The sequence below is a fragment of the Sus scrofa genome, chromosome 3 (genome assembly GCF_054392235.1).
Source record: "Sus scrofa isolate SSC_HxYL_T2T_F1_AM1 chromosome 3, Sscrofa_HxYL_maternal_Yorkshire_Landrace_v2.0, whole genome shotgun sequence".
Taxonomy (NCBI): domain Eukaryota; kingdom Metazoa; phylum Chordata; class Mammalia; order Artiodactyla; family Suidae; genus Sus; species Sus scrofa.
The window spans coordinates 2,318,400-2,346,268 of NC_139385.1; the positions used below are offsets into that span (position 1 = coordinate 2,318,400).

General features: G+C 52.5%; 2 long non-coding RNA genes across 2 annotated transcripts in view; one reads left to right on the forward strand and one right to left on the reverse strand.

The window, feature by feature from the left end:
• The window catches only part of LOC146404324 (uncharacterized), a 31,342-nt gene extending 28,469 nt beyond the window's left edge, over window positions 1-2,873 (reverse strand). The window contains exon 1 of the long non-coding RNA XR_014839602.1: window positions 2,743-2,873. This is a non-coding gene — a long non-coding RNA (uncharacterized LOC146404324). The remainder of the gene's footprint in view (window positions 1-2,742) is intronic.
• An 11,945-nt stretch (window positions 2,874-14,818) lies between these two features.
• On the forward strand, window positions 14,819-21,303 carry LOC146404325 (uncharacterized). The gene is made up of 6 exons (XR_014839603.1): window positions 14,819-14,969; window positions 18,468-18,572; window positions 19,159-19,395; window positions 19,612-19,710; window positions 20,182-20,360; window positions 20,927-21,303. It is a non-coding gene; the product is annotated as an uncharacterized LOC146404325 (long non-coding RNA).
• The last annotated feature ends 6,566 nt before the right edge of the window (window positions 21,304-27,869 follow it).

The following is a 27,869-nucleotide window of genomic DNA, read 5'->3' on the forward strand; positions in this document are numbered from 1 at the left end:
CTTGGAACTACGTGCTAAATGAAGAGGTTGGTATCTTTTTCCCATGGCAATGCCCATCATGCTTAGGCAGTCAGTGCTGTTGCTTTATTCCTAAAAGGTCTGTTTGTTTGTCTTTTAGGGTCACACCTGTGGCACATGGACGTTCCCAGGCTATGGGTCGAATCGGAGCTATAGCTACCGGCCTTTGTCACGGCCACAGCAACACAGGATCCAAGCCAGTTCTATGAACGACCCTGAAGCTCACATCAATGCTGGATCCTTAACCCACTGAGCGAGACCAGGGCTAAAACCCATGTCCTCATGGATGCTAGTCAGATTCGTTACCACTGAGCCGCAAAGGGAACTCCTCTTCCTATAAGATGTTTAAGTAAGTCTGTGCGGTTTTGCCACCGTCCTTTTTTCCTCCTGCAGCACAGCTATTGGGGTGCAACGGAAATCCTTATGATCCAGGGCTGGGACCACAGCATTTGAAGCCATCACAAATTCAGAAATTGAAAGAGGGAACAATAACTCTAATAGGGAGGAAATGTCACATTCGTCTGTGTAAATGCACTTAACTGTCAAACAAAGACCTTAAAATGATGGAGCCCACATCGTGCCCTGGAGAGACAAAAACGAGAAGGAAAAATGCTGCTACCATTTATTCTGAGTGCTCGCATGCTTAGAAGGGACCACGTTCCAGTTCCTAATCATTTGCTAAGTCGTTGCAAACTGGGGAGGAAGGATTCCGGCCGTGGAAAGCAGCGTGAGGCCAGAAAGTACTTGGGGGCCCGTGTTCTGGTTCCAGAATGGTAGCCCCAGGCCACGTCTACTGTGGACAGAAAATCAGGGGACAAGGAAGAGAGAGGGGACAAGGAGATGCCCTGCTCTGGTGACGGCTGAATATCTCATACCTCCAAGGCCAAAACTAAGAGCTGCTTCCAGGGAGGTCCCACTGTGGCCCATGGCACAGGTTCAGTGCCTGGCCTGGGAACTTCCACATGCTGCAGGGGTGGCATTAAAAGGGGAGAAAAAGAGCTGCCCCAAAAATGATTACGGGGTCCTCACGGCCTCCTGTGGGGGAGCTTCTGCCGAATTTTAGAGCTCAGGAAACAGACTTGGGGAGGATAAACTCCCTTCTCGAGGCTGTGCCTGCTGGGGGACTTATACAGACCCTCTCCCACCGTCTCCCCCTAGTTTTGGATTACATGGAAACGGCTTTGATAGATAAGGCAAAACTAGGTATCACTAATGAATTTTATGTCACATAGAATTATTGCCAGGTTTTCCTTAATGCCACGTGTAGGCTGCCCAGTAGGCTGATGCTTAAAATGTCCTTTAGGGAGGAAGGGAGGCTGGCCTGCATCACTGGAGCACTTTGAGGAAAAGCTTTCAGCTTCTCACCACTGAGCAGGATGCTAGTTGTGGGCTTGTCACCTGCGGCCTTTATCCTGTTGAGGCAGGTTCCCCCTCTGCCTGCTTTCCAGCAAGTTTTATCATAAACGGATGTTGAATTTTACCAAAAGCTTTGCTGCTGGGTTTTATTCTTCTGTGAGTTAACGCGGTGTGTCACACAGATTGATTTGCAGATAGTGAAAAATCCTTGCATCCCTGGAATAAATCCCACCTCATGGCAGTGTATGAGCCTTTTGATGTGGGGTCGGATTCGGTTTGCTGAGGATTTTTTCCTGCTGAGGAGTTTTGCTCTGTGTTCATCAGGGATATTGGCCTGTAACTCCCAACAAACACAAGCAGGAGCAAAGGGCTCCGCAGGTGAATTCTATCAAACATTTAGCAAAGACTTAACACCCATCCTTCTGAAACCTTTCCCAAAAGTTGCAGAGGAAAAAAAAAAAAAAAAGCACTTCCAAACTCACTTGCTGGTGCCACCATCACCCTGCCGCCAAAACCAGACAAAGATAGCTCGAAAAAATAAAATTACAGTGCAGCACTTGGAAACAAACGTCCACTCCACTCGGTTCAGGATGCCATTTTCTTAAGTGAAGGTAATTGCTCCCCAGATCAACACTGTCCTTGAGTTCTACTCCAGTTGGACACCGGACACCCACACACCCAACCCAAGTTAAACCAGGGCGCTTCCTGCAGGCCCCCCTCTTTCCGCCCAAGGCGCAGGCGCTTCCATCAGGCGCTGGTCCACGGCAGTGTCCCAGATACCGCAGACCTAGCCCCATGCACCTCCCCCCCAGGGCATCGGCCCCAAACCGCATGGTGGTCCATGGAGTCAGTCGACATAAACCCAACGCCGCGTGGACTCCCGCCTCCACCCTGCACAGCAGGGCAGATTCACTGAAACCCGCCCCAGCCCTGCTTAACCCTCCTCAGCCGCTCTCTGCCTGCAGGCACCGTTCAAACCGCCTGGCATGTCCCTAGAGCGTCCCCACAACCAAGGCCCTGCCCATCCTCACGGCCTCGGCCCTCCTGGCTCCCCAGACCCCGAACACGCCAACCCCCAGCCTCCGAGCCACGCTCTTCCCTCGCGTGTGCTGCACCCCCCCGACCCCATCCTCCCCACATCCCTACCCACAGGGCCCTCACCGCCCTCTGACCCGCCACCATGCCTCCTGCGGGCTCCCAGGGCAAAGGCCAGCTGGTCCCAGCAACCCTGGGCCCTGCAGAGGGGTCGTTTGACCCCAGAGTTCCCCAAAGGGCTGGCAGGCGTGGTGGAGGCTGCTTCCCAGCATCTCCCTCTGCCCTCAGGGGCGAGCCCCCTTCTACAGCTGGGTCTGTCTCAGGGAACCCTACCTGGCCAGACGCTGAGGTCGCAGGTACAGTTGGGTGATGGGAGAGGGGCAGCAGGTGAACCAGTAAGCAGGCCTATAGCCCAGACAACACGAGGCACCAGTGCTGCAGAGTCCGCTGTATGCACCCCCGCCTAGGGGGTGGCCTAGGGGCCCGTGAACCACTCCGGGAGGCTGTAGGCGGAGCCGCCCATGGCTCCGATGGAAATTAGAAGATGCACCTGCCTTCCTGCAATTAACCAGTGCCGGCCAGCAGGATTCTCCATTCTCCCCCCGCTCCTTCACCTTACAGGTGTATTGTATTTTCTGCGTTCTGATGTTTTCACGGCTGGGCCCTTACTGACCTGCGCCCTTGCTTGGACCACCGCTCCAAGGGCAGCCAGTTCCTAGAGACAGTAAAGAAGTCACCCGTGAGCACAGCTTTCCAGGGCAAACCAGCCACCCCAGAGCCCGTGCCACTGCTCACCCACGGGGCTCCCACACTCTGGGCCACCATCCCCTGCTCTCATCACCCCAGGGGCCAGGTACCGGACAACCAGGGACAGCCCTGTGCCCCAGAGTCCGCTGGAATGACCAACAGATGCTAAGCCTGCTTGCCCTGCACATCCTTGAGGGGTGAGCAGATGTCTGACTGTGCCCATTAGACCAGGAAGCCAGTGACGCACACGGACCAGCTGTTCCAGGAAGGGATACAGCTCCCAAAGGGCTCACAGCTGAAGGCTGTCTGCCCACAACACTGCCAGCGGCTGGACAGACATGTCCCTCCCTGGTGGGGCATCTGGGTGGCACAGGCGCCCCTTACAGCCCTATTCCCCCTCCTCACTCAGAGGAGTCTTCAATCGGTAAACCTCCATTATTTTATTTTTTTTCTTTTTAAGGCCACACCAACGGCACATGGAAGCCCCCAGTGGTGGAATCAGAGGCGCAGCTGCCGGCCTACGCCACAGTCCCAGCAACTTGGGATCCTTAACCCAGGGAGTGAGGCCAGGGACCGAACCCACATCCTCATGGATGCTAGGCAGTAAACCACCATTATTAAAACATTCCCCTGCTCCCTTTATTTTGCTAAATCTTATTTGCATTCACTGTGTATCTTTAACATATTACTTTGCATTTGCTGATCTCACAGGCTATGTTCCTTGCGGTGGAGGGACATTGCCCTGGAGGGTATACACCTGCCTCCTGGAGTGAGGGCATGAAGTGTTACATAATTAGGTTATTGACCTGGTGGGTTTTATTTTTGTTTTTCCCCCCACAGCGTGCAGCGGCTTGATGTGGGATCTCAGTTCGCAGACCAGAGAGTGAACATGGGCCGCAGCAGTAAAAGTGCTGAATCCTAACCACTAGACCACCAGGGCGCTCCCAGTTATTGATGTTTTAAAGGCTTGATGTTATAAATACTTGATGGATTTGGGGGTGATTCTTGGAGAGGCTTAGTAATTTGGGGACTTTTTTTTTTCTTTTTGTCTTTTTGCCTTTTCTAGGGCCGCTCCCACGGCATGTGGAGATTCCCAGGCTAGGAGTCGAATCAGAGCTGTAGCCACCGGCCTACACCAGAGCCACAGCAACACAGGATCTGAGCCAAGTCTGTGACCTACACCACAGATCATGGCAACACTGGATTCTTAACCCACTGAGCAAGGCCAGGGATTGAACTTGCAACCTCATGGTTCCTAGTCGGATTCGTTAACCACTGTGCCATGACGGGAACTCCTGATCTGGGGACTTGATTGGGGTTTTCCAACACGTTGGTAAAGCATTATGATATTAAGACACTTAAAATAATGGAATCTAGTTTCCTATTCACCTAAATGTGACTTGATGACCCATCTGAAGGAGCAGCAAGGGTGGGTTTTCACTCAGCCATCCAGCATGAAGAGGTGTAATTTGTTCTTTTAAACTGTTGCATGATGTTCCCTAATATGCCCTGTAAAACCCAGTCAGCTTTCTTTTCCTGGAAACGGCCTTCAATCCATTTCCTCCCATTAAAAACAATCCTTTACATCCTTGAATTGTTTCCAGTTTTCCTCCCCTACAACGTCATAGGAATCCTTCATTTTTCCTACCTCGAGCCAAGCTGCCACAAATATCCCCAAACACATCTTTCATGCACTGTTGATCTGACTCGTGTAGAACTGGGTTGCTTGCTCAAAGGACTTGCGTTTTGCTTTTTCGTAGGTACTATACGTTTAGTTCCCGTAAAGCTTGCAGCCATTCACACTGTTTCACAAAGTGGGTGAGCACCTCGTGACCCACCTTCTTGCCAGCAGCGGAAGTTACTGCCTTTTTAATCAATCGTTAATCTAATTGATGAAGAATGGCAGCGCATGATCAATTTCATCTGCCTGTCCTGGGCGGCTTGCTGTGCGATTTTTTTTTTTTTTTTGGTCTTTTTTTGCGTTTTCTAGGACCACTCCCATGGCATATGGAGGTGCCCCAGGCTAGGGGTCAAATCGGAGCTGTAGCCACTGGCCTATAGCACAGCCACAGCAACACAGGATCCGAGCCGCGTCTGCGACCCACACCACAGATCACGGCAACGCCGGATGCTTGACCCACGGAGCGAGGCCAGGGATCGAACCTGCAACCTCATGGTTCCTAGTCGGATTCGTTCACCACTGCGCCACGACGGGAACTCCCAGCTATGTGATTTTGACGTCCTCCTCTGGGAATTGTCTGTTTCTACTTTTTCAAACTACTTTTCTCGGAAGTCTTGGTTTCCACCTCCATCAAGTGGGGGAGCGATAGGACCTATCTCTCGGGAGCCCTGAAAATTTACGCACACGAGGACCTTGGAGGGCACCTTGCAATAGAGAAAGCCCCGGATGGGTGTTTTCGTCACCAGTGGGACGGGCCAGGCTAGGCTGAGAGCATGACCGCATCTCAGACTGGAAGGCAGGAGCCTGCAGTCGTGGGACCTAAGCAGGATCACAGACTGGAGGAGAGAAGGGGGGATTCGGGCTCCAGAAAAATTCAGCTGATCCTGAGCAGCAGCCTGGGGGGTTGTGTGCGTAGAGTTCCCACCACAGTCTGAGAGCTTTGCCTCCACAGCATCCCGGGGAGGTGGGGCCCATTATTCATCCTCATTCCAAGACTCAGAGACGCTAAGTGATTTGCCCAAGGTCACACAGCATGTGAACTGCAGCAGGGCATCAGCGTGAACCCAAGATTGTCTGACCCCAACCCCCAAACTCTCCGCTGTCCCATTTTGAGAGATTGAACTGACCAGTTCGGTCCCAAGCAACCCTGGCCATAAGTGAGGGACCCCTGACCTCCTGGGTCTGGTCCTAACATCCCCATGTATGCCTTTTCCAGTGGATTTCTTTGCTAGAATTTTAGGAAGAAAATCAAAAGCTCCTGAAGTCGTTGTGCAGCTTCTGCATTTCTATATCAAGCGGGCGCTGCATTTGTTACCACACTAATTGGAGCAGAAATTAGCCAAAATGCTGAGTTTTAGTAGAGAGCGATTCTGCTGCAGGTGTCAGTAATTAGCAAAGTGCGCGTCATCTGATGTTTGTAGACACAGCCTTCTCAACTTTCTGTTCAAAAATAAACTTTGTGGGCATATTGTTCTGAACGGCTCCTCCAAACGCATGTGTCTATCTGATATTGTAATTCAGTATAAATATTTTAAATAAATCAATAACATGGGCCTCCAGTGGCAGTGCCCAAATGAAATTTTCAAAAATGAAGGGAGAATGAAATATTTTTTAGTGAGAAAGGCAGACACCTGCAAGACAGAAATGACTGTTTCCTTGCTCTTTCTCTTTTGCGTCTCTCTTTCTTTGGGTTTCTTGGGGGTATAAATAATTCACGTCCAATATCCTGTCCTGAGCAGGGACGGAGCAAATAAAATAAATAGGATGCCAGTAGATATCTGCAGACTTTGGAAACGGCATGAGAAATCCCACTTGGACTAGATGTTCACTGGTTAGTCCAGAAGGTCTCTGCATCTCCTCTGAGATGAGAGGAGAAGAAAAAGAAACTTCCATAGACATGGAAGTGCCTTAAAAGGCAGAATCCACTCCTCTATCAAACCAAGGGCGCTGGCCAGCTCTGAGCTACGAGAGCATCTGTGTTTTCAGCAGGTGAAAAGGGAGCCTGGAAAGTACGTTTCTCATGAACCATTGTTGTGAGATTTGTTAGCGTGATGTGTATACATGTCTATGGGCAGGTGTGAGAAAAATGTATTTTGAAGCTTAGAATCAGTGTCTGCAGCAAACATAACCCAACAAGGCACACCCCCCTCCACGGATAATCGGGTTCAGGTTTCTCACTCCTGACCATGAAGGATGCCTGGCCCTTCCTACAACAAGGCTGGGTTCTAGAACAGTTCTCTGCTGATGGCTGCTCTATCTGGGAACCATGTGTCTGCATATGGGCAGATCTTGGATGGACCAGGTGAGATGCTGCAGCCTGTGGCCAGACGAGGGGACGCTGCCTTTCCCCAACCCTGGCAGCCCTGGCGGCTCCTGTGCTGGAAGCTGCCAGACATGTAGGGGGGGGTGGTCCTACAGATTCCTTTCAACAATTCAGCAGCCTTCAGGGTGACTAGTGAAATAGATGGAAACACATCAAGTATGTTTAAGCGTATGAATCCACGGTACTTCAAAAAGAAAAAAAAGAAAAGCCTCACCGACTACCTTTGGAGGATGCTAGGGTACCAGCTTATTCTCTTAAAAATTGATCAATATCCAAAATTTATAAGCACCCCCTGCAGCTCAACACTAAACAAGCAAACAAACAATCCCATCAAAAAATGGGCAGAAGATCTAAACAGACAATTATGTTCAGAAGACATAAACATGGCCAAAAAAAAAATACATGAAAAGGTGTTCAAATCACTAATTATTAGAGAAATGCAAATTAAAACCACCATGAGGTACCTTCTTACACCGGCCAGAACGGCCATCATCAAAAGACTACAAACAGTAAATGCTAGAGAGGGTGTGGAGAAGGGGGAACCCTCCCACACTGTTGGTGGGAATGTAAATTGGTGCAACCACTGTGGACAACAGTATGCAGATTCCTCAGAAAACTAAAAGTAGAATTACCATTTGATCCAGCAACCCCACTCCTGGGCATCTATCCAGAGAAAACCATGACTCGCAAAGACACATGCCCTCCGATGTTCATTGCAGCACTATGTGCAGTCACCAAGACATGAAAGCAACCTAAATGTCCATCGGCAGAGGAGTGGATCAAGAAGAAGTGGTACATATACACAACAGAATATTACTCAGCCATTAAAAGGAAAGAAATAATGGCATTTTTAGCCACATGGATGGACTTAGAAACGATCATGCTAAGTGAAGTTAGTCAGACAGTGAGACACCAGCTTCAAATGGTCTCACTTACATGTGGAATCTTAAAAAAGGACACAATGGGAGTTCCCGTCGTGGCGCAGTGGTTAACAAATCCAACCAGGAACCTCGAGGTTGTGGGTTCGATCCCTGGCCTTGCTCAGTGGGTTAAGGATCTGGCGTTGCCGTGAGCTGTGGTGTAGGTCGCAGACGCAGCTCGGATCCCGTGTTGCTGCAGCTCTGGCGTAGGCTGGCAGCTGCGGCTCTGATTCGACCCCTAGCCTGGGAACCTCCATATGCCGCGGGAGCGGCCCAAGAAAAGGCAAAAAAAAAAAAAAAAAAAAGGACGCAATGAACTTCTTTGTAGAACAGATACCAACTCACAGACTTTGAATAACTTACGGTGTCCAAAGGAGACAGGTGGGGGGTGGAGGATGCACTGAAGGTCTGGGTTGGAAATGCTGTAAAATGTGGTTGTGATGGTGGTTGTACAACTATAAATGTAATAAAATTCACTGAGTAATAAAACTAAATTGATCAATAAATGAAAAACTCCAGCATTTATTCTGCCTTTTCCCCTAGCAACTGTCCCCAAGGCCAGCTGACCAAATGGCGAAGTATTACAGCTAATTAATGAAGAAAAAGGTAGATTTCTAATAGGACCGTTTGGCAGCCTCGAATAAATGAATGTGTCTAAGCAATGACCGTGAACATCCATGACCTCCTCGCCCCAAAAAAGGAAAAAAACCAAGGATTCTGTGCTCCAACAGAAGGACACAACACTACCTAAGAAAGCATTCTTGCCCCAAACCAGAACCCAAATCTCAGCAAATCCTCTGGACCCAACGCCCAATATACAGAAGAAACGGAGGACAGAGGCACCCCTTCAATGACACCGTGGAGATGCAATCATCGAAATTCAGACCGTGGCCAACTCTGTAAAGCAGATAACTCCGTTCTTTCTCAGATAACTAAATGAAATAATCTTTTAAGTAAGTAATTGCGAGGGGCATCGGTTACAGGAGACTTAGGAGAAAGATCAACCAATCCCCAAAAATGGGCCTTATTTAGATGCGAATGCACAAGTGAAAACAACAACAACAAAAAAAAAAACTGTAGAGGACTTGGATTATTGGCTGTATATTTGAGGATGCTAAGGAGTTAATCTCTACAGATTAAATGACGGAATGCCTGGGATTTGGCTCAAAAAAACCCAGAGCCCCCTGGGAAAGGGATGAGGAATTGGGTAGAACAGGATCAGCCGTGAGCTGGAAATTGTCGAGGCTGGGGGAGGGGCTGTGGGGGTTCAGGATGTGTTCTTTCTACATTTTTTCAGGCACAAGTGAGTTTATATGCTCTTTGGAGTATTTACAGAAATGTCTTTCTAATCGCTGATCTAAAAATCCTTAGTCCTAGCCCTGGAATATGTTACTGATAAATGCTTTTGTTTTTTAATTAACGGTTTATGACATGTTTCCATTGTGTAGCCTTTGCACAATTATGTCGCTTCTCTGAATTTCAGTTTCTTCATTGGAAAATGAGCTCAGCACTGCATATTCTTGATGGGACTTGGGGGAAGAGTCACACGATCATTTTGTAAATTATAAAGCTCTAAAAGTGGCTCATTATTATTTTTGTTCTACATGTGACTGCACATGGAATAGATAAATTCCTGATTCAGTTTCAAATTTTCCATAATGAAAAGTCGGTCTCTTTGGTGGGAGTTCCCATTGTGGCCCAGTGGGTTCAGACCCGAGCAGTGTCCATGAGGATTCGGGTTCCATCCCTGGTCTCGCTCATTGGGTTGGGGAGCTGGTGTTCCCTTGAACTGAGGCGTAGGTCACAGATGCGGCTCGGATCCCACGTTGCTGTGGCTGTGGCGTAGGCTGGCAGCTGTGGCTCTGAGTCCCCTAGCCTGGGAACTTCCATATGCTGTAGGTGCGGCCTTAAAAAGCAAAAAAAAAAAAAAAAAAAAAATGACTCTTTGGAAGGAAGTCATTGCCATGACCCAGGGGGCAGTAATGTACAGTGGTAGAAGCATGGGTTTTGGCTTCAGGAAGACTGAAGTGTACCCATCCGAAAAATGGGTTGGTAACAGCCCCTGTCCTGTATGAGTGGTGGGAAGATTCCACTAGATTTTGTCAGTCTGGAGCTTGGTGCAAGGATCAATAAAAGATTGCTCTATGATGCCTGGATTATTTCACGCTAAAGAGCCCTGTGAAACTGATCCATTAGAGCAGATGAGACCTCTTTCAGCAGCCAGAACAGGCAAGGGGGGCAGGGGTGGGGAGACAGCAGGAAGAAAGCTGCTAGGATGGAGCAGAAGGAAGAAAAAAATCAGCCCATGAATGAAAGAACTACGCTGCCTTTCTGGAAACACACACACACACCTCTGCTATGTGTTCAATTGATCCCAATAAGAAGAGGCAGAGAAAGAGTTTTCTGCAGTTTGAGATCATTCGGGGCCTCTGCGTGGTACTGAGGGGTCCTGAGTGGGACTAGAGATGCAGGGTCTTCCAGACCAGGGAAGGGCAAACTTTACTGGTAAAGGACCGGATGGCAAATACTTAGGGCTTTGCGAGCGGGGCAACTGCTCAGCTCTAGGCTCAGGGCATGAAAGCAGCCCTAGGCCAGGAATAAAGGAATGGGTGTGGCCGGGTTCCAGGGAGGGCACCCGAGGACAGTGGGTTGACCAGTCCTGCCGTCTGACCCGTTGCTGTCCCGCAGGGCTCTCTGTGACCAGGAAGCGTTCTTTCCCTGCTGTCCAGTGTGGTAGCCACTCCCTGGAGACAGAGACCCAGATTCCAGTCCTAGCCACACTTCCCAGGCTGTGGGACTTGGCGAAAGTGGGGGACCGTTTCTGTGTCGTATCTCTCTATTGGTCCAATGGGACCTTCACCCCAAGCTCCCATCACTTGGCCTTGCCCACTCCCCGCTGGGGTCACCCGAAGATCAGGAGACAAGATTAAGTAAAAGCCTTTTGCAGACTTCAAAGCGCCCAGGAATCCAAGGGTGTTTTGCATTCATTTATCTCACCCGAGGTAGGAAAGTGAAGCGTTGGCTACAAGAGGCTGGAGAGGGGCTGAGTGATTCTCTGCTGCATTGAACCCCCACCCCCCAGATTGAATCTCTTTTTCAGAGAATTTCCTGGGGAGAATTCAGGGCTGTGTTCCAGCTGACAAATTCATTCCTTTGCTTTGACGCTGAACCAAATTCTGGGATGGCATCAAAGCCAGCCTCTCAGGAACCTGCCTGGGAACCATCTGGGCCCTGCCACCCACCCCCTGCCCTCCAAGCCCCCCCCCCCTTCAGCTCTGTGGAAGCTGCTGCTCCCCCCACCCCACCCCACTCAGACCCCCACTGTACCCCCGTGATCCCCCATGATGCAGCTGAGGCCGCTGTCATGAGAGTCTTACTCTTTAAATCAGCCAAGGGAAGCAAGTCCCTTTGCCTGGAGAAGGGAGCAGGGGTGGGAGGGGCAAAGCAGGAAAGCCTTGCTCCTGTCTGAATCTGTTCCCTTTGGAAAGAAGACAGTCAGAGGGAGAAGGAGACAAAGCGGTGAGCAGAAAAGCAAATGTCCTACTCTAAACAGGACAGTGAAACCTCAGCAAGCCCCTCCGGCTGACCCCGTCCAGTGCAGGGTCAGGCCTGAGGACGCTCTTAAGGAGCAAACTGCGATTCCTCTTCCGAGGTGAGGATGGTTCTGGGAGGGGACGTGTTACATGGAAGGGGTAACCCCAAGGGGACCAACCCGGGCCATTTATTCCCAGTCAAGTTCTGGGCTAGAAATCTGTCATTGTTTGTTTTAAAGGAAGGAAGCTCTGCCTCTCACCGCCGCACTGCCCCACGACGTCAAGGGAGAAAGAATTGAACTCTTAAGGATGCTGAATGAGAGACAGGGTCGCACATCTTGGTCTGGAGAGGTCTGGCTGTAACCTGAAAACCTAATTCAGGTCTAGAGATGGTTTGATGAACAAGAGGGGATCAAACTCATCCTGGGGGCAAAGGAATTCTGCCAGCCCCCCCGGAAGGAGAGAGCTTGGACATGACATTGAGGGTTGGGGGAGCCTTCTCCAAGGGCATGGGCTCTGGGCAAGGGTCTTTCTGGATCTTTCCTTCCCTTGCCAACAGGAAGCCGGGATCACTCAGGGGACAGGTGCAGCTCTGACTGCCCTCCTAGGAGCTGCCAGTCCAGAGGGCACGGGTGGGCATCCATGAGACTGGGCACATCTCCGCTGCCACTGCCAGCACCCTGGCTTCCTCCCTCAGAGGCCAAACCCGTCATCTTTGGCTGGCAGACTTTGGCCAGCAGGCTGTGACAACAGTTGAGACGGGAGAACAGTTCAGCTTAGAAACACCCCATGAGCAGGCTGCCTGCCACCTGGAGAGGCAGTGGGTGGACACGGGGCTTCGGGTCAGGTGCCAGAGGGCATAGCCACACTGCCCACTTGCTAGAACTTTACTGACGCAGCTTTCCTGGGCTGCTGTTCTTGCTGCTCCCCCTCCCCCCCTTTTTTGTTTGAGGGCCATTTCCGGAAAAATAAGATTATTTGTGGGCCACATTTCTCATTTCACAACGTTTTTTAATGACTATTAGCGACGGCAACAACCTGCATTTGTGCTTCACCACGTCTGTTTCCTTAAAGTAAAACGCTAGAGGATTTTAGTTTCGCTTAAATCGGCTCTTTGCAAGAGGAAAAGATCCGAAGGTGATGACAATGGTGATGGCTGCACAACTGTGTGGATTGATTCCACGGAACCGCACATTCCAAAAATGGCTAAAATGTTGAAGTCTATGCCACGCGTAATGTTTCACTGCAAGGAAATGGGCGCCGCGAAGCACAAATGCATGTGTGGCAACCTTTACGATATCATAATGAAAGTCTCCCGGGGGGCTGTGAGAATTAAATGGGTTAATATATAAAGACCAGAGCGGCCCGCCGTCAAGGTTGGCTGTTCGCATCCTCGTCTTGGTCTGATGCCTCCCAGCCCGCCCCCGGCTGCAGTTCTCAGGGAGCCCAGCAGAGGGCGGTAGCTCAAGCTCGTCACAGATTGGGGGAAGGGAGTGGTACGTGATCCAGCGTTTTGTCCTGTGTTCTCAACGCTCTTGGTTTCTCTGGCCAGGGTCGCTACCTCCTGCCAGAGCGCTGGGGTACACCCTTCCCTTTCCCCTGGAAGAAGGCTAGGCCCCAAAGCAGCGCTTTCTCTCCCACGTGCAAGGGGGGCTGTCTCCTTCCGGTCAAGGTGCTGTAATAAAACGCCCGCAAACCCGGAGGCATGTAAACCACGGGCGCTTACTTCTCGGGTTCCGGAGCCCGGGAAGTCCGAGATCAAGGTGCCAGCAGATTCAGTGTCTGGGAGAGAGTCCTGTTCCTGTTCACCCACAGCATCTTCTGCCTGTATCCCGGTGTGGCGGAAGGGGCAGTGGAGCCCTGGGGGGGTCCCTTCGATAAGGACCCTGATCCCATGATGGGGCTGCAACCTCATGACCGCATCATCTCCCCAAGGCCCCCTGACATCATCGCAGCAGGATAAGAACCGCAGCGGGAACTGTGGGGGGATACAGACATTGGATCCATCACAGAAGCTGACTGGGTCTTCGCGTTCAGGACCGTGCCTTCAGATCCCCATAGACCTGGAGCTTTCTCCCCTCCCGCTGTCTGTCCTGCACCTCAGCGAAGTGCTTCTCCAGCTGTGATGAGCCCACGGATGAGGGGAAGGCCCACATAAGATGACTCAGTCAGGGGCTGTGGGTTTCTGCTGGTGCCCGGAACAGCCCCCAAGGAGCAAATCCAAGACTCAGAATGCTGTGTGGTGTGGCAGAGAAAGACAAAAGCAGGCTCTCTCCCCAGACTATGGCCACACGGCTGGTGGGGTGTATTTCCAGTCTTGCCACAGCTACTGGTCACTGGCCGTCGGAGCTCTGTGGCTGGTTTTAATGGAGAGAGTGGAGCCAGTAACCAGGGAGGTTGGCGTTCAGGAGCAATTAGGAGCCTGCCTCAGATCCCACTCAACTTAGTTGCCTGGGGCATCCATAAAGCCCCTGGGAGCGCCCGGAGCAATAGAAAGTTCCAGATGCACTTTGCAAAGACCCTTCTGCATTTCCTTCTATGGAATGTTCCCTCCTAACAAGGAAGAAATAATACCCTGCCTGGTCTGTCTGCTCAGCCTGAGAATCTAACCAGAGCTTCTAGACACACGCTCCCAGGGGAGCAGGGCGAGCTCACATTTGCTGGGGGGGGAGGGGAGGCCAGGATGAGATGCTGGATTTACTGTGCAGGTGGTCAGGCCCATGGAGGGTTTGTTTCCATGCATCTTCTCAGCACACACTCTCCCGGGCTCTTGGCTGAGACCTGAGTCTGGTCCCCGGCTTTCTGCCCAGAGCAGAAATCCCGCTTCCCTAAGACGCCAGGGAGCTCGCTGGAAAGCGGCCACAGTGCGAGCAGATATCCCACTCCAGCCCGGGAGGAACAGAACAGACCAATGGAACAGAATAGAGAACCTGGCTAATGAGCAAAATCCAAGCACTGCCCACCCCCATTAGCTCCTACCGGAGTCACAGCTGTCACCGCCGCTTACGTGCAGTCCTGTATCCTGGTGTTTCCCGAAGGCTGGCTTTTCCTCCCTGGATCTGTAACTCGACAGTATAATAGCAGGTCAGTACCAGAAGTTTCCTTAAATGTTTTGCATACTCTCTCCTGTGTGCTGCCTCAAAGGATTTTAATGATGACTGTGTTTAATGGGAAGTCTTTTCTCTCTATTAATCCCCTTCTGCAGAAAACTTGGCGGGTTTGCCAGCCTGCCGGGGGGTTGCTGCATCTGGGCAAAGCAGCCCCTTCACTCACTACCTATGATGGGAAGGAGCGTGGAGCCACCGAAGAGGGTGTCCGCTTGGCCTGAGCTTGGCTGAAGCGAGCAGGATACGTGGGTGGGTGCCGGCTCTCAGAGACCCCCCTCCCTCTGCCCTCTCGAGCCTCCTCTGGTTGGCATCTGGAGCTCTGCCCTGAGCAGATGGGGGTGGGGGTGACAGAGAAAGCCAGGGTGAGTGAGGGTAGGGACTGACCGTGGGGGCCCCCGAGAAGGCGCATCAGGCCCCTCCCTTCTGATGCAAGGGCACCTGGGCTGGGGGTCCAGGCTCAGGGCACAGGAGGGTCTGAGGGATTCCTCTGATCCCAACGTTCTCAGGCCACAGTTGGGAGAGTGTCAAGTTGGGGGAGTGTCACTTTGTCCCCATGCTTTGTTCTGCTGGCTGTGGGGCCAGGGATGGGCAAGACAGCTGGGGGATCTGCTGCAATCCCCCAAAACTGTGCTCATAGAGGTTTCTTCACACACGCAATGAGCCCTGACACCCCACAAAACTGACACCCCAGGAGCATCCGAGATGGGGGGCTAAGGCCTGCTCCAGGCTCTCCCCACGCTTGGCCTGCGAGGCTTAGGACCACCTGCCCTGCCCTGGCAGTTGCAGGACTGGGACACTCTGGGCATGGCGGGGGGGGGGGTGGCACTGCACCTAAGGCCTGGAATGCTCCCCAAATAGCACAGCAGCAGGCAGCCTGGCGCTGAGGTCAGGTCTGTCACATGCTGACCAGCGTCAGACTCTCTCCCAGGCCTGGCGATGGATTCACGTCTGTCTCCAACAGGCTGTGTTGCAGGCCTAAGCCCCGTCCCCGTGAACGTGGCCTTACTTACTTGGCGAAGAGGGCTTTGCAGGGGACTCGCGTTAAGATGAGCCCGAATCCAGTAGGACTGGGGTCCTTATGGAAGAGAGGAAACTTGGACTCAGAGACACGAGTAGAGGGAAGAGGATGTGAAGTTGACGGGGCATCGTGGGAAAACTAGAGCGAGGCCACCCCAGACCAAAGAACGTCTGGGGCTGCCTGAGACCAGAAGAGGCCAGGGAGGGGTCCCCTGCAGGTGCTGGGCTGAGCATGGCCCTGCAGACACCAGCCCTTCTGGTCTCCAGAACAGTGAGGCCAAAAACCTTCTGAGCTGCCGACTTTGCAGTATTGGTTACGGCAGCCGGAGGACCAGATCCTTGCGGAGAAGGGGGTGACAGTACCCGCTGGGGGCTGTGTCGGGTCCTAGAAACGCTTGGCAAGCTGCTGGGCAGCAGGGAGGGCTCGGAACTGGCAGCTTCTCGTCCCCAGGGATCCCGGGGCCTTTTCCCAACCTGCCGAATATGAGCTTGACCTTGAAGGTGCACAACTTCAATTTTATTTCATGATATTTTATTTTGCCAGCCGGGAGGGGGAGAAGGGCAGGGAACTCCGAGACCCTGCCTGGAAATGTATGTGAAACTTGAAATGCCATTTAGACAGCTGAGCCAAGAGCCCTGGGCCGGTCCAGCTGGTTCTCACCGTTTCTCTCCCTCTCTGTGACTCTGCCTCACGCGTGCACACGTGCACGCGTGCACACACACACTCCCTTCCTAGCTCTCCTCAAGGCAAGAGGGGACGCAGACCCCTTTGTAAATGAAGCTCCCACTCTTTCCCTGGGTCGCTCCCCTCCCCCCACCCCATCCACCTTGACCTGCAGAGATCCCTGACTCCGGGGTACCTCTCGCCGCATACTAATGAAATATTTCAAATGGTTCTTATCCATAGTTAAGTGAGGATAAAATTTTAATGATTTAATTAGCAAGCTCAAGGGGGAAAAAAAAAAGCATGATGAAGAAAGGTGTTTGCCACTGTCCTGGGTTTGAGCACTTCTTGTGATGCTGCTTTTGAGAGGCTGGGACCTGGGTGGTTCTCGGCCACCCTGCCCCACCCAGACACACCACCCTTCCCCCAGAGGACGGTGTTGGGAGCAGGGCTGCTCTCCTGGGGGCAGAGGGGCCACCCACAGGGGTGCTGGAAAGGAGGGAGAGAAGCAGTGTCGTGGGCCCTTTAGTTTGGAAACCAGTGAAAGCCCCTGATGCTATTTGCCAAGAGGCACTCTGGAGACTGGTCCATTTTCTCATGCCCTCCTGACTTTTTTCCATTTCCCTTTGGCTGTCCAGCTCTCTGATTTTCAACGTGGTGACCGATCGACTTGCAAGCAGCCACATTAATGTTCCGATTTTGCTAAAAGAAATTTCTCGTGTTGGAGGTGGGGTTGGAATGGGAAAATTAACTGCCTTAGTTGAAGATTTTTGATGTTTCCACCTTGGACATTTCCATCTTTCATAGTGGAATATATATATATTCTTTTTTTTTTAATGCAAAGAAGCAAAGAACCCACACCACCCCCCATAGAGGGATATTTCTCTGGGAGGTGGTACCCTCCCCTGCTCGCCCCCACATCCCTCAGGGCTGCCTCTATGTGGCATTCCCACCCCCCGTGCAGACCCCACAGTTTCCCCCAACAGACCCCACCGCTTCCCCGAAAAGGCCTTGTAATGCTCATTCAGCCGAAAACAAGGCGTCCTGAAAAGCCAGCGGGCGACGTCTCCCTGGGCAGCTCTGGCAGGGGGAACAGGCCTGTGCGCTCAGCTGCGTTGAGAGCTGGCTCTGGGAGGGGACCCCCAGTGCCCACTCCCGGCACTGACTAGGTAGAGGACAAGAGCGCCCCATGCTCTGGGGAGTGGACGATGCCTGCGTGCACGGGGGCTCCTGTTCCACCTGCCCTAAGCTGCCACCCCGTGTCCACATCTGATGCATGATGCCAGCAGGGAACCAGCACTTTCTGGATTTCTCCTGCACTGGGCACAGGTCTTTGTACACGGGAAGTTCTACTAAAAAGTTGAATGCGTGTGTAACAGTTGCTCTCAGTTCATCTTCCCCTTTTGAACCTCTCTTCTCTGGCCTCGTCATTTGTGTTAATTGTTTATTTGCTGTGTTCTGATGCTTTGACACCTGGGGTCCTTGCTGACTCGAGGGACTGTATCTCCCAGGGCAGCCAGATTCTACAGATAACAAAGAACTCACCTATGAGCACACCTTTCCAATGCAAAACCCCACCCCTCCTCCACGGGGCTCCCACCCGCTCTCTGGGCCACCATCCTCTGCCCTCGTCACCCACGACAGGTGCCAGACAACCAGGGACAGCCCTGTGCTCCAGAGCTTGTGGGAATGACCCCAAACCAGCCGGTCCTCAGCCTGCTCCCCCCTGCATTGTCCTCTCCTTCTGCAGAAGCCACATTGAGGGCTCTTGTCCACAGCATCCCCTGCTCTGGCCCTGACGAACCCTGGTGCTTCTCCGTGTAGCCCTGCCGAGCATAGGCCTCCTGATTCTGGGGACACACGAAGACTAAAACTTCTCCTTTCATGACTGTCACGTGCATGACTGCGTGTCATCTTACCCTACCTGGTTAAAACTAATCTCAAGTACCTTTGAATCCTTTGTGGCATCGGACTATGTGGAGCCCAGCCCTGAAGAGCTGTCCTGGGGTTTTCCTAAGAGCTACAAATATCCACATCTGCTCTCTATTCTTTTCTTCCACCCTCAGCCCAGGAGGCTGATCCCATTGGACTAGCCTGTCTGTGGCTTCCTGTTGGGGTCAATGGATGGGGAGCCCTCAAGGGGATTCAGAGGGACAGAAGGTTGCAGGCTGGTGAGTTGATTTCTCTGCTTCCCTCCCGGGTGATGGTCTTGGGCCAGCTGCTCCCTCGGCTGAAGTTATAAGTCACCTCAAGGTGGCCCTCTGTATGTGACTCTCTCCTCCTTAGTTCTTGTCATCGGCTCCTCCCCGGCCCCTTTGGGTCTGTACGTGGGGGCACTAGCCCTGGACTCCCTGGTTTCCCTTGTGGTTTCCCAGAAGACTTCCATCCCTTTGTGAACAGTCTTTCTTAAGCCTTTCTGGAAGCATCTTAATCGGAGGGAGGGTCTTTGCAGCGAGGGTCCTGAGAGAGACATCCCTTTTCTTTGAGTTCGTCCCTGTGAACCCCTCTTCCTTGCCACCACATTGTGTGAGTTTGGGAGTCAACAGACAGAGGAGTGTCTGTCTGAGACCCCCACACTCTAAAACAATGCTGGTGGACGCAGGGGTCTTTTCAGGGGGCACGGGTTCTGTTGTATCTGCTTCACGTCCCTACACAGCCCCGCCACTTTCTTTCAGAGAGGAGAACCCAGGAAGGAGATAGTTCTGCCAAAAGCCTTTTCCTGTCATTAGTATGTTAACAAATGCTGTCAAATAACAGTTGCAGCTGACGGAATTTGCTGTTGGCAGAGACTGCCTGCTGCCAGACAAGGTTGTGTCTGTTCCACAAAAGCCCAGCTCCCTCTGCCAGGAGCTCTTGGCACCGGAGGTCACCAAGCCCGCTGTGGGGCCTACCTACGCCATCAACAGTGATGATGTCTCATGTATGAATAATGCCTTGACAGAGCGTTTCTCAACTCCTTCCTGCAAAGAAGGGATCAGAGAGTCTAGGGGGAAGGTAAGCGCCTGCCCAAGGCCACACGGTTGTGAGGGGGAAGGGCAGGAGTGAAAGCCAAGGTCAGGGTGGGAGCAGAGATCAGGGCAGGACCAGCCAGCTCCGTGTGCTGTGGACTGAGAGGTTCAAAGGAAGTAGAAATGTCAATACATGGGAAACAGGTGGACTGAAAAATCGATGGCAGTGCTGAAGGGTCTTAAGCAATCAATATTTGTGTAGGATGTGCGGAGAAGCAGCTGAGCTAACATGAGCTTCATCTGCTGAAGGTGCTGATGAGCTAACGTGTGGAATGCGGAGGACCGAGCAGTTCACAGGAGGGTGTGTATCAGTTAGCATGAAACTGCTGCGTAACAAAATAGCCCCAGGCTCAGGGGCCTAAAGGTCAGCTGATGGCCTAGTCTGGGCTTGGCCAGAGAAGCTGTTTTTTTTTCTCCAGAGACAGCAGGCCAGCCAGGCCTGTCCTGCTCCTGATGCTGGCAGAAGCATGAAAAGACAAATGCAAAGGTGCAGACACTTGAGACCCAGACCCGGAGCTGGCTGAGAATGCTCAGGCCCTCCTGGTGCTCTTGGGCAAACAGGGCCCACGGGGGACCCCGCAGGCAGGGGGTGGGGAAGTAGTCTTCACCCCTTCAGTGGGAGGAACTTCAGAGTCCTGCAGTGAGGGGGTACGGGGAGGGGCCCATGGTGGGTGAATGCGGGGGGGAGTGGGGGGTGAGACTGGAACTGGGGGCTTCCCATGGGAGCCTGTATCTGTCTTCTCCTGCTTTCCTCCCTCTCTTTCTTTTCCAGCCACTGGGCTGCACACCCTCTGAGAGCAGGACTTAGTGACTTCTGCTGTCTGGCGGATCTTCTGTCCTCGAGCACCACCACCACTGGCCAGCGGGTCGGGTGGTGTGTAGATGTTTACGGCGGACCTTCCAGCGAGGGTCCCGTGGGATGAGAGGATACTTCCTCGTTCCTTTACTGGGGTATGTAGAACTCCGTACATGTGTACCTGGTCCAAGGAAGAGGTGACTGCGAGACAATCTGAAATGACTTTAAAATCCGAACAGCAATTTCGAACTAATTGGGTGGTGAATTTTCCTCAATGTCTGAAAAGGACTCCGATTTCTTTTATTTTTCCTTTTTTTTTTTTTTGTTCTTTTGTCTTTTGGGGGCCACACCCTTGGCATATGGAGGTTCCCAGGCTAGGTGTCCAATCAGAACTGTAGCTGCCAGCCTGTACCACAGCCACAGCAACGCTGGATCTGAGCCACGTCTGTGACCTACAACACAGCTCATGGCAATGCTGGATCCATAACCCACTGAGCGAGGCCAGGGATCGAACCCACATCCTCAGGGATGCTAGTCTGATTCGTTTCTGCTGAGCCTCAACGGGAACTCCCAGAAGAGCTTTTTCAAGCTTCCTCTGTTTAGCAAACTCACATAGAACGCTGAGACTCTCCACCTAAAATATCTTGCCCCCAGTGCATGTTTTCCCAGAAAGCAAAGTTTCTTTTTGGTGTTCTGTCTGGATCATCTCTCGGCTTCGCAGTTACAGCCCAAGAACCGGAATGGCTGGAACCAGATGGCGTCCGAGCCCTCACCGGTCCAGGAGCCAGGGGCTGAAACACTGTCTCTGCCCAGGACCATGGTGTACACAATGCATTTGTACTGGAATCCTGAAGTGTCCCCCAAAACGCAGCTCAAGTAACCATCCCCCCCACTGCGCCCCAACAGGGCTCTGTTCAGTATAGGGTCATGTTGGCAGAAGCAAGCCATTCAAATAACACTAATTAAAGTAATTCCAATATTGGATCAGTTTTCTCATAAAACATTAAAGGAAATAGAATTGTAAGCAGTAACAGCCTTCTCTTTAAAAAAAAAAAAAAAACTTAAAAAAAATCAATAAACAACTTTCCCAATGAGAAACTCTGGCAAATCAAATTCTTCACCCTGTGCATTCATCAGGCGCTGATCGTGCGCCTCAGTTGTGCTTGGTGTTTGGGGGTAACCTTGGAGCCCCAGCGATACATTCGGCTCGGGGACTTTTCTCCAGCCATCTCGGGGAGCAGGCAGTGTATTCGGGGGTGGCCCTCTGTTTTCTGAGCAGCATTTGGAAGATTTTCACGTGGCTTCCAGCCCCATGCCGGTCCAAGTGGGAAATTAATCGGAAGAAGTCAATAAATCAAGAGCTGCGCATAACAGTTCCATTTGCTCCAGCGAGTGGACGTGAGCCCCTCTCCCCTCATCGCAAAGGCGGGTCTTTAAATATCACTTAAAGGGGGCAAAACACTTAGGAGCCTCATCAGCAGACGGGATAATTGGATGGAGCAGACGGGGAATCTCCCAAAGCAAACCTCCTCAGTTCATTACATATCTCATCGATCGGACCCGGGGTCTCTACATCTCTGTCAGAGCCCCGAGGAGGTGCTCATTTTTCCTGCTTTTATTCTCCCCAAGTCACAGCCATTGTCATCCCGGGTTGGGCCCCCCCAACCCCCCGGCCCTCAGGCTCCCTGGAAGTGGGAGACACAGCCTCATCACCAAGGCACTGGCCCCAGAGAAACGCCGTCCCCTAGACAGAAAATGGAAAGGGCTGCAGAGAGGGTGGGAGGCATCCTCTGTGTCCCTGGGGGTCACATCCAGATCATTCGTCTTGCTGACAGACCACAGGTGGGGTGCCCTCCCCGCCGAGCCGGTGCCTGGGCACGAAACGGTTTCAGATTTGTTCACTGCAAAAGCTCGGCTGAAGGGCAGAGGGAGGCTGAGTTCACGGCTTTGCCTGGTCAGGAGCACCCTTCCCTGAGCACGGAGAAAAGCATCCCCTCGCCCCGTCACGCTCGTGGGGGCAGCACGGGAGGGAGCCCGAGCAAGACCCTGGCCTCTGTGGACACTGCGGCCAACAGGCCAAGACAAACCAAAGAGCAACGTCTGAAGGGCCTTTCCAAGCATAGCTCTGCCTCCGTGTGGTTTTTTCTTGGCAGAACTGTAGAATGAAAGCTCCAGTTCAACGTGACTCCCCTGGACCCGGCTCCCCACGTGGTACCAGGTTTGGGGAGTGTGGGAACATCTCAGGGCCCCGCTCCCCACCCCCTCACTCCTGCCACCTCCCTCATCCCCCACCCCACCCAGGAGCGAGTTTCCAGAAGCCTCTGGTAAGTGGACAGAGGACCCTGGGTGTCAGCAGTGGCTGATGAGGCAGCCGTGAGGGGGGTGGGAGCTGCTGACTCACGGGGATTTCCACCCCTAACTTGACCCTGACCCCACCACGCAGAGCCCCTGGGGGCCCTCAGAGCGATGAACACAGTGGATCATACCTCTGCCGCAAAGGGTAGGTTGAAGGCTTCACCCCTGGTACCTGTGAACGTGACCTTAGTTGGAAATGGGGTCTTTGTCGGTGTAATCAGCTTGGGATGAGGTCACACTGGATTGGACTGGGCCCTCCTCCGTTGGCCCAGGTTGGCAGAAGACAGGGAAAATCTGAGCACACGACCCGTAGGAGAGAGAGGTCCTGTGAAGACAGAGGCCGAGTTGGGGTGATACACCTACAAGCCATGGAATGCTAGGAACGCCAGCAGCTTCCAGGCATAGATTGTCCCTAAGCCTCCAGAAGGAACCAGCCCTGCGGACACCTCAAACCTGGACTTCTGGCTTCCAGACGCAAGAGGCTGTCTTTCTGTTGTTTTCAGCCACAGCTTATGGCCCTGCTTTGTGTGTGTGTGTGTGTGTGTGTGTGTGTGTGTGTGTGTGTGTGTGTGTGTGTGTGTGTGTCTTTTTGCTATTTCTTGGGCCGCTCCCACGGCATATGGAGGTTCCCAGGCTAGGGGTTGAATCGGAGCTGTAGCCACCGGCCTACGCCAGAGCCACAGCAACGCGGGATTCGAGCCGCGTCTGCAATCTACACCACAGCTCACGGCAACGCCAGATCGTTAACCCACTGAGCAAGCGCAGGGACCGAACCTGCAACCTCATGGTTCCTAGTCAGATTCGTTAACCACTGCGCCATGACGGGAACTCCTGGCCGTGTTTTTTTTAACAGCAGCCCCAGGACACTGATACAGCCTCTTGGGGAGAGTACTGACCGTCAGATGTTGGGGGTGTGGCATAGACACCAGCTCTCGGGAAGGCAATTTGGCGAGACTGCTGCGAAGGCCAGCAGCCCTTACCTCCTGGCCCAGCTTTTCCTCTCCTACAAGTTTGTATTCACAAGATGTTTCTCCCACAAGATGTATTCACGCAGGTACCCAGAAGCATTTCTTCAGCGTATTCTTTCCAACATGATAGAAATTAGCCCCCAAATGGAAAACAACCCAAGTCAACAGGCATCTGCCTGACTAAATTACGGTGCTTTCCTCCCACGAAAAAGAACGTGCAAAAACAAACGAAAAAGAATGAGGAAGTTCTTCTGTGCCAACACGGAACGGTACCCAAGTCGCATTGTTAAATGAAAAGAAACCCAGGTGCCAAAGGAAGTATGAGTCACTATCCGTCTTGGAGTTAAAGGAGCTGCATATATGCGTGAGTGTGTACGAAGTATTTGAAGGCAGTTGCAGGCACTCTTGTCTCTTCGGGAAGGACGCACGAGCACGGGTGACCGTCTCTGCTCCCGGGGAGGACGAACAGGTGTCAGGACAGGGTGATGACGGACCCCCCACCCCCGCATCCCACTTTGTACTGATGAAACGGCTCCCTTCGGCAAGGAGTATGTACTCGTTTTTATAAACCAAAGTTCTTGCACTGTCTATCAGGACCATCACTTTGGGTTCACGAGCTGATGTTCCGTATGCACAGTCTGAAGATGAATTTGGTGATCGGGGTGGGGGGAGTGGGGGGAGTGGGGGGTGCAGCCCCTGGTATGAGCCACGCAAGTCATCCTGTGTGTGAGTCCTACCGATTCACTCACCTCCCCTCGCAGCTCAACTCGTATTCCACACATGACCTTGTGTGGGGCTGCTTCAGAGGCTGTGACACCGCACCCCCTGCCCGGCTCGAACACGGAGACACCAGGCAAGAAGGTTTCACTCCTGCCACACCCTCCCCACCGACCACGGGGTGGGAGAGCACCTGTGTTTTCGAAGCCAGGCATTTCCGAATTCCTGTAACTGCATCTCATGCAGTAACGTGGGGAGGGCTGCCACACTGTCCCCATTTGACAGATGGGGAAACTGAGGCAGGGCCTCGGGGGGCCAGGCCATGATCTCAGAGTGGGAGCTTCAGCTCGGGTGTCCTGACAATGACTTTGTGCTCTCTCTCCAGGGTCCAAAATGGGATCGGAGAATCAGAAACCAATTTCCCAGCAAAACCTCACTGAGTTCAAACATTTTTTAAAAAGCATTCCCATTGCGGCTTAGCAGGTTAAGAACCTAACGTAGTGTCCGTGAGGATTCGGGTTCGATCCCTGGCCTTGATCAGTGGGTTAAGGATCTGGCGTTGCTGCAAGCTACAGGGTAGATCACAGATGCGGCTTGGATCCCGTGTGGCTGTGGCTGTGGTGTAGGCCAGAAGCTTTTGCTCTGGTTTGACCCCTATCCTGGGAACTCCCATATGTCACAGGTGGGGCTGTAAAAAGAGAAAAAGTTTTTTTCAGTGTTGCTTTAACCTTTCCCCTGATACAGAATATTCTCCACCCGGCAGCCGTGGTACCCATCCCTCTTTTCCTAATTCCCTCTTGAACAGTGTTCAGGGCTGCTCACAAGCCAGACCAAATCTGTGGTCATGGATCTGCCTCCCTGCCTCAACCCTTGGGAAGTTGCGGAGTCGGTGGCTAATCCAGATTTGCCAGCTCAGGGTCACCAGATGTACTGGTGACCTTTTTAGCATCTCGAAGGTGAGACCTGTCAGGAGCTGCCAGTTATGGAGCAGGTGGGTACCCGTTCTGCTGACTCCAACGGCCTCACCTCGGGTCCAGTGCATTCAGAGGAAGCCCTGCAGGCTCCAACCTGCCACCACCCTCCCCAAGGCCCCCAAGCTGGGAACCCGCCACATCATGTGACGTCGAGACAGCAGAGACAGCGCGGGTCACCCCGTGCCTGACCCTGGACGGCAGGCGCCGTTTATTTTCTGTGTCTGGTGCCAAAACCTGAGACACACGCCATATGCCCACTTATTTCTAAAGATGCTAGGATTCTAGGAGGCCCGGGTGCCGTTCGACACGTGGGGAGCCGCAACCATCGCCAGCACACGGAGCGCGCCTGTGTCTGTGCGCCAGGAGGCTCCGCCATCCTTCCCGGCCACATCAAACAGACGCATATGGTGCTGGAGGTGTCATAATTCTAGACACAGAGCATATGTCCTTGGAGCAGACAAGGCGCTAAATTAATTCTAAACGCCGGTTGTAAGTTTCTGGCCGAAGCGTTCCCTCACTGCATAAATAGCTTTGCCTTCCCCATTTCCTATCGCGGGCTCTCCGGAAGCCCAGATATGCGATTCTGGCTTTCTTTTTACAGCGCTGAGCATTCTCGAAAATAGCCCCATCTCCACAAAGGGGGGTCGGAAAGAAACGATGAAGCACTAGGCAAAGGGACCTGTGCCGTCTCTAACGCGGAGTCCTTTCCTCCTGCTCCAGCTCCTCGGCGCAGAACGGTGCTCCTCCCGACCTTCCAGGGAGGGACCGCTTGTCCTGCTCTTTACGTCTCTTCTCCAAGAGAGGCTGCGTCCCCACTGCAACCTGGGGTCTGGCCCAAGTCCTGCCTCCTGCGTCTCTTCTGAGTTGAAGGTTGGCTCCATGTTTATGTGGAGTCATTGGTGACATCGTGGCCTCCTCTATGAACTTGAGGTGCACCAGATTTGGGAGGAGAACAAACTAGAATGCTGCCCAGAGGATGGCAAAATGAGATGGAAGATGACTTTCTGGGGGGGTGTGTCTGGTGAGGAGGGGGAGGATGACAGAGGAGTGGGCTCCCTAGTCTCAGCCTGGGTCTTCAGCCTCTCCTCCCCTCTCCTCACCCTCTAGTTCTCCTGCTCATCTTCCCCAGGACCACAGCAGTCCATGTGGCTCCTTTATGGGTATTAGGAAAGTGTAGCCCTCTGGGTACACACAACTCGGTAGGGCAAGGTTGTCACCTTAGCATGTAGACAATGCCCTTTGCAAAGGAGAAGTCTGCCCTCTCTGAGCAGACGCAGGTTTGTGCATGAACACAAAGCTCGATGAGTGGAGTGAATGGATTTCAGATCCTACCTGCCTGCTCAGCTGGATGCTTTTGTGCAGTGCACAACCTGCACAACAGTCCCAGGCGGCCCAGGAAATATTTCCCTTTCTCTTAGTCTAGAATAGACACTTTCTGTTTGCTCTGGCTTTTGTGACAGAGTCTATTCTCTAAAAACTGGCAGCAGTGATATTTTCCATTTCATATGATCTTACAATGAGACTTCTTTCATCTAGATGTGGAGTCTACGTTCTTGCCCCTTGAATCTGGAGAGGGTGTGACTTGGCAGAGGTGATGCTGTACGACTCCCAAGGTTTAAAAAGGTGGTTCTCTTGGGACGCTCACCCTTGAGACCCAGCTGCCATGCTATGAGGAAGCCCAACTAGCCCATGCAGAGAGCACAGAGAGAGGTCCTGGGTTCATGTTCCAGCTGCCAGGACAGATGAGGTCCCGGCCGACAGCCAGCACCCACTGCCAGACATGCAAATGAAGAAGCATCCAGATGATTCCATTCCTAGCCCTCCAGCCGTGCCTGGCCTTCAGGTGTCCCCAACTGGGACCCCAGACACTGTGGAGCAGAGAGAAGCCAGTCTTGTTGTGCTTTGCCCAAATTCCTGGTCCATGGATCTGTGAACATAACGAAATGATTCTTTTCTGCCACTAGGTTGGGGTGTTTTTATTATTGTTTTTGCAGAGCTGTAATTACTAGGATGGCCTTCAAAACTCAGCTCTCTGCTTCCTCCTTCAAGAAGTCCTCCAGGATGCCTAGGCTGGATCGAGTCATCCTTCTTCTGTGCACTGCCCCCTCCTGCCCCCCGCCTTGCCCCAAGCTCTTTGATCATGGCCTCATATTGTGGATTAATCCTCATGCCAACTCTGGGGTCTCACTGGCCCCATTTTATTTTATTTACTTTTTGTCTTTTCTAGGGCTGCACCCATGGCATATGGAGGTTCCCAGGCTAGGGGTCTAATCAGAGCTGTAGCCACTGGCCTATGCCACAGCCACAGCAACGCGGGATCCGAGCTGCATCTGTGACCTACACCACAGCTCACAGCAATGCCAAATCCTTAACCCACTGAGCCAGGCCAGGGATCGAACCCGCAACCTCATGGTTCCTAGTCGGATTCGTTAACCACTGCGCCACAATGGGAACTCCATCACTGGCCCCTTTTTACACACCGATGATGGAGCTGAAGCTTGGGAGGTTAGGGGACATTGTCCCTGTCTGCAGCTGCTAAATGGCAGGGCCAGGTCTCTTAGTTGGAGGGACTGTGAAAACTGCAAATGCACAAAATAAAATCCATGCGATGACCTGGTACCAGGTTCTTGGACCCTCTTACGGTGCCTGT